Here is a 6,439-nt window from a genome sequence, read left to right as displayed (position 1 = left end):
TTACAATGGTTCGGGGGAAATACTTAGATTTTAGTCCAGAAAATGTGAGGTTGGCGTTTAACTTGCCTATGATGCAAGGAGATGCACGTCCCTACACTAGAAGGGTCAACTTTAATCAAAGGTTGGACCAAGTTTTCATGGACATATGTGTGGAAGGAGCTCAATGGAAGATTGACTCCAAAGGCAAGCCGGTTCAATTAAGAAGACTGGACCTCAAGCCTGTGGCTAGAGGATGGTTGGAGTTCATCCAACGCTCCATCATCCCCACTAGCAACCGATCTGAAGTTACTGTGGATCGGGCCATCATGATTCATAGTATCATGATTGGAGAGGAAGTAGAAATTCATGAAGTCATCTCCCTTGAACTCTACAAAATAGCCGAAAAGCCCTCTCCAGGGGCAAGGCTAGCTTTTCCTCATCTTATTTTCCATCTATGTTACTCAGCTGGAGCTTTCATAGAAGGAGACATTCCCATTGAAGAAGAGAAGCCCATCACTAAGAAAAGGATGGAGCAAGCAAGAGAGCCCATTCATGGATCTCAAGAGACGCATGAAGCTCATCACCATGAGATCCCGGAGATGCCTCAAATGCATTTTCCTCCACAAAACTATTGGGAGCAAATCAACACCTCCCTAGGAGAATTAAGTTCCAACATGGGGCAATTAAGGGTGGAACATCAAGAGCACTCCATCATCCTTCATGAAATAAGAGAAGATCAAAAAGCAATGAGGGAGGAGCAACAAAGACAAGGAAGAGACATAGAAGAGCTCAAGGACATCATTGGTTCCTCAAGAAGGAAACGCCACTATCACTAAGGTAGACTCATTCCTTGTTCTTACATTCTCTATTTTTCGTTTTCTCTATGTTAAGTGCTTATCCATGTTTGTATCTTCATTACATGATCATTAGTATTTAGAAACTTTGTCTTAAAGTTATGAATGTCCTATGAATCCATCACCTCTCTTAAACAAAAACTATTTTAATTCAAAAGAACAAGAAGTACATGAGTTTCGAATTTATCCTTGAACTTAGTTTAATTATATTGATGTGGTGACAATACTTTTTGTAACATACTAAACTAGGAGAATCAATAACACTATCTGAACTCTGAGTTCCTATAGATGCCAATCATTCTGAACTTCAATGGATAAAGTGAGATGCCGAAACTATTCAAGAGGCAAAAAGTTACAAGTCCCGCTCATTTAATTTGAGCTATGTTTCATTGATAGTTTGGAATTTATAGTATATTCTCGTCTTTTTATCCTATTTGATTTTCAGTTGCTTGGTGACAAGCAACAATTTAAGTTTGGTGTTGTGATGAGCGGATAATTTATACGCTTTTTGGCATTGTTTTTAGTATGTTTTTAGTAGAATCTAGTTACTTTTAGGGATGTTTTCATTAGTTTTTATGTTAAATTCACATTTCTGGACTTTACTATGAGTTTGTGTGTTTTTCTGTGATTTCAGGTATTTTCTGGCTGAAATTGAGGGACTTGAGCAAAAATCAGATTCAGAGGTTGAAGAAGGACTGCTGATGCTGTTGGATTCTGACCTCCCTGCACTCAAAGTGGATTTTCTAGAGCTACAGAACTCAAAATGGCACACTTCCAATTGCGTTGGAAAGTAGACATCCAGGAAATCTCCGTGGGATCGACCCTTACTCACGTAAGGTTTATTACTTGGACGACCCAGTGCACTTGCTGGTTAGTTGTATCGAAGTTGTGAATGAAAAACGAATTATTAAGACGTGCGTACAGAGTTTCTGGTACTGTTGCCTGAGATCACAATTTCGTGCACCATTTTCTAAGGATCACGAACCATCCAAACAACTCATGGAAAAATAGACCCGCACCATATATTATCAAAAATGTGTTTTCCATTAGTGACCGATTTGACCTTAAACTTTCCATCATCTGAAAAGCTCCACATGACTCTATCCTGTGTACCAGTATTTAAGACAACATTTTGCAAAAAAAAAAATATGCAAATACTCACAGAGTTTGCACTCTCACTCAAAGAATTGTCTTTTCCATCTCATGCTCCAGTGCCAGGAAAAATCGTCCCAAAAATCACAGTTAGCAATGGTATCATTTTGTTAGGTGGACAGGGTAAAAAGCCTTGGAAATCTATCTTTAAGTGCAGTTTCACTCAACCACCAGGCCGGCCAAAATCTAGTTCTTTCGCCAGTTTCCACACATAATCTCATCTCCGACCAGCATATCTCCTTGCAAATGCTATTCTCAGACACTCCCGCTATAATGTCCCTCCACGGCCCTACCGATTTTGGCTTATCGTGTTCATAAATAGGTTTATCAAGGGAAATATCATTGCATGATGCCACTATTCTCTTTCACATTGACTTGTCCTCATTTGCGAACCTCCACCATTTAAAGAGGAGAGCTTCATTTTTTATCGTTAGATCCCCTACACCTAATCCTCCATGCTCCTTTGGTTTCTGGATTGTGCTCCAGTTCACCGAGTGGACTTTTTCTCTTTCTTCTTTGGATACCCATAAGAAATTTGCTTGTAGAGAAATTATTTTCTTTGCCACAGCCTTCGGGAGCTTGAAAAGGCTTAAGTACTAGAGCGGTAGGTTGTTAATTACCACCTTGATAATTGTGAGCCTTCATGATTTTGATAGTACCCATGCTCTCCAACTTGACAGTTTTTTTTATATTCTCAATCATCAGCTTCCAAGTCTCAATTCTTTTGAGGTTTGCTCCCAATGGAATCCCCAAGTACGTAATTGGCAAACTACCCACCGGACAAACTAGTTCCTTTGCCAGCTTCTTTGCTTCATCCTCTGGTACATTGATAGGGATTAGAATTGACTTTTTGAAGTTGATTCCTAGCTTTGAGGTCAAACCAAACTAGTTCAGAATTCTTCTATAGTTCTGTAACACTCTCTTTTCCAACGGACAAAAAAGAATTGTGTCGTCTGTGAATTGGAGATTAGACAATAGTACATTATTCTTTCCAATCTCTAAATCTTTTGTCAAGTTCTCTTCTCTAGCCTTCTGGATCATCCAGTTTAGAACTTTAGCTAGAAGGATGAAGAGAAACGGTGATATAGGCTCACCTTGACGTAATCCTCACTGCATGAAAAATGGTTCCGTCGGGACATCATTGATAGTGACTGACATAGTTACTGTATTTGACAAATCTTTGATCCACAACCTCCACTTGCTGCCAAAACCCATAGATTTCAACACTCGGTCCACAAACACCCACCTTACTGTATCATAGGCTTTCCTGAAGTCTAGCTTTACAAGGATTCCTTTTTTCTTTCTTTTCTTCAGCCAAGTCACCGTTTCATAAGCAATGAGCGCACCATCCAAGATCTGCCTGTCTTGTACAAATTCCGACTGAGCTCACTAACCAAAGAACTCAACACTTTCTTTACTCTGAATACTAGAATCTTGGAAATCACTTTGTAAATACTACCCACCATGCTTATTGGTCTGTAATTCTTCATTTCTTCCGGAACATCCACCTTTGAAGCTAGTGTTACCCACGTCATATTTAGACTCGGTAAGAATCCTAACATAAAAAAACTTTTTAACCTCTTCTGTGAATTTATGACCTATTATCTCCCCAGTATTCTTCACGAAGAACATGTTAAAACCTTTCGGACTTAGAGCTTTTATCGATCTACAACACCAAACCGTTTGCTTTATTTTTTCCTCACTTGGCATAATTTCCAACTCTTTTGCTTGCTTGACTGAAATTCTTAAAACTATATCCCCTTAAAAATTAACTTCAGGCATATGCTCTTGATGATAGAGATCTCTAAAATATTTTCTTGCTTCTTCTTTTTATTCTTCTCGGACCCCCTATACCTTCTGTTCCCCACCTTCAATTCGATTATCTGCTTCCTTCTACTTCTTACTGTTGCCATGGAGTGAAAATATTGTGTTTTTGTCACTTTCCTTAATGTATTTCTCTTTTGATAGTTGGCTCCAATACTCTCTTTTTTTTTTGCATACCAAATATCCAACTGACCCAATAGAGCTTTTCTTCTGCTTAAATTGACTTCCTCCTCTTGTCCATCTCCTAAAAGAATTTTCACCCTTTCAATCTCCAACTCCGAAATTCTTATCTTGTTGTCAATGTTCCCAAACACTTCCTTATTCCATTTAGTGATGCTTCTTTTTAGCAACTTCATTTTTCAAAAGCCGATATCGAACCCAACTTATTCTACTCATCCTTAACCATTGGGAGGAATTTGGAATTGGAAAACCAAACGTCAAGAGAGCGAAATGGCCTGGGACCCTAAAATTGTTTCTCTGACACCAAACATAAAGGGACATGATCTGATCTCGAGCATTTGATTACCTCTATCCTTGATTCTGGGAAGCATTGTAACCACTGCGGGTCCACACAAATCTTGTCAATTCTACTTGCCTGGCTATCTCTCCTCCATATGAATTTTCTTTCCTGCAAAGGTAAGTCCACCAAATTCATATTATCGATCCATTTCTTGAACTATTCCATCCTCTTCCCACGACCTCTCCCACTGGATCACGCCTCAAATGAGAAAACTTCATTGAAGTCTCCCAAAGCAATAACTGGTAGTCCCAAGCTTTCTTTTAACTCTGCTTTCTTTTCCCATACCACACATTCTGCCTCTGACTGAAAGATCCCCGTAAACTAATAGGATTGTTATCTCTATTCTATATTAAACTAACACACTACTGATACATATCCACCTACCACCCTTATCTTTTTTTTTTTTTTGACTTAAAGGCTTCTTTATCTCATATACACACTAGACCCCTGCTACCACCACTTGAGCCTACATAATCCCAATTGAACACTATATTACTCCAACATCTTCTAACTAAACTCTCAGACATAGTTTCAGTCTTTATTTCCACAATGCCCAACCATGGCTTCAACTTCGTCATAAACCCCTTAATGCACCCAATTTTTCCTCTACTCCCCAACCCCTACAATTTCAAACAAAAATTATTGGGCAAGGATTGGAACTTCTACCTTCTTAGTACCAGATTTCTTCCTTCATGTAGACCTTGTAATCACACTGATTTCGTCTATTCTTTTTCCTCTCTTTTGACTCTGCCTGATGCACTCTAATGCCGTTTCTTTATCGTTACATCCAACATTGAGGTGTGTTCCCAATCTAATCATTTTAGTGGCTTTGCTTCCTGATATACTGTCCTTGCTGCCATACTCCTCTTGTTTGGATATCGGCATTTCTCTTGTTACTTTAATGGCTTCCCTTGTGATTTGTTTTGCTTTAGTCCCCCTTTCACTATTTTCTTTCTATGTTTTCTCTCTGTGACTTTTATTTTACTCTTTCTCACCTTAGCCCCTGCAACTAGAACCCTTTTTCTCATTCTGCTTTCACATTGAGAAGATGCTTTCATATTACAACGGATATTAGGCAGCCTATGAGAGCTCACCCTTTTTCTGTCTTTGATGAAATTCTCGAACCCTGGTGGAGCACTTGGTCCCGTCAAGGATTGGGAGTCCTGCTTTATATCAAGGTCCAATGAGGAGAAATTGTAACACCCTAATTAGCCTAAACTTTACCTCGCGTCGTAAAGCAAAGGTTAATCAGAGATTACGACAGTTCTAAACTCATACATATAATATATAAAAAGAATTAATAATATCTAGAAGCCCGATGGAGGATATAGCTCAAAGACAGGATTTAAAAGTGCAAAACATACTAACAAAGCTTCTAACTTAAAGCACAAGAAACAGATATAGTATAACAAAAGATAATAGTATAATATCATGAGAATCTAGCCACGACTCGTGGAGTTTAAGCCGGCTAGCTATATACAGACTATACAGAAACCAGACAGTAAAAACAGCTTATTAAGTTTTTCTCTCTTAATACAAGCCTCTAGGTAAAAACAAAATACAAAAATGTGAGATATATAACAAAATAAATAAAAAAGAACTCCAAGAGTAACAGGATCCTCCGCTTCTGTCACCATCCAAGCAACTCACTGAGGTGGATTGCGACCTGCATCTGAAAAACACAACAGAAATATGGTATGAAAACCAGAGGTTCTCAGTATGGTAACAGTGCCCAATGATGTAGGATATAAGACCTCGGGACGCTAAAGGCAATCCTAGACTTCATATCCATCACAAGATTTCAATCTTAAGGCATACTAAAACAGATAAGCATAATATATAAATCTTAGGATAAATAAATAGGGTACTCTATCTTAAGGGATATTTATTCTAAACCCTACACCGCTGTCCCATAGCCTTCACCAACCTATCCTCCATGCGATCCAATCGCCACCGCCTTCCGAACCTTCTCAATCCCAGTAGAAATCACACTTAATTACAATGCAAGTAAAACACAAGTAGAAGCATATAAGGCAAATAGTTCAAGTAAGCAAATAGGCATGTTATACAAATAGGCAAACCATTACAAGTAGTTAAAGCATACAAACAG

This window comes from Arachis ipaensis, chromosome B07 (assembly GCF_000816755.2).
Source record: "Arachis ipaensis cultivar K30076 chromosome B07, Araip1.1, whole genome shotgun sequence".
NCBI classification, from domain to species: domain Eukaryota; kingdom Viridiplantae; phylum Streptophyta; class Magnoliopsida; order Fabales; family Fabaceae; genus Arachis; species Arachis ipaensis.
Note: the sequence above shows the minus strand (reverse complement) of the source record.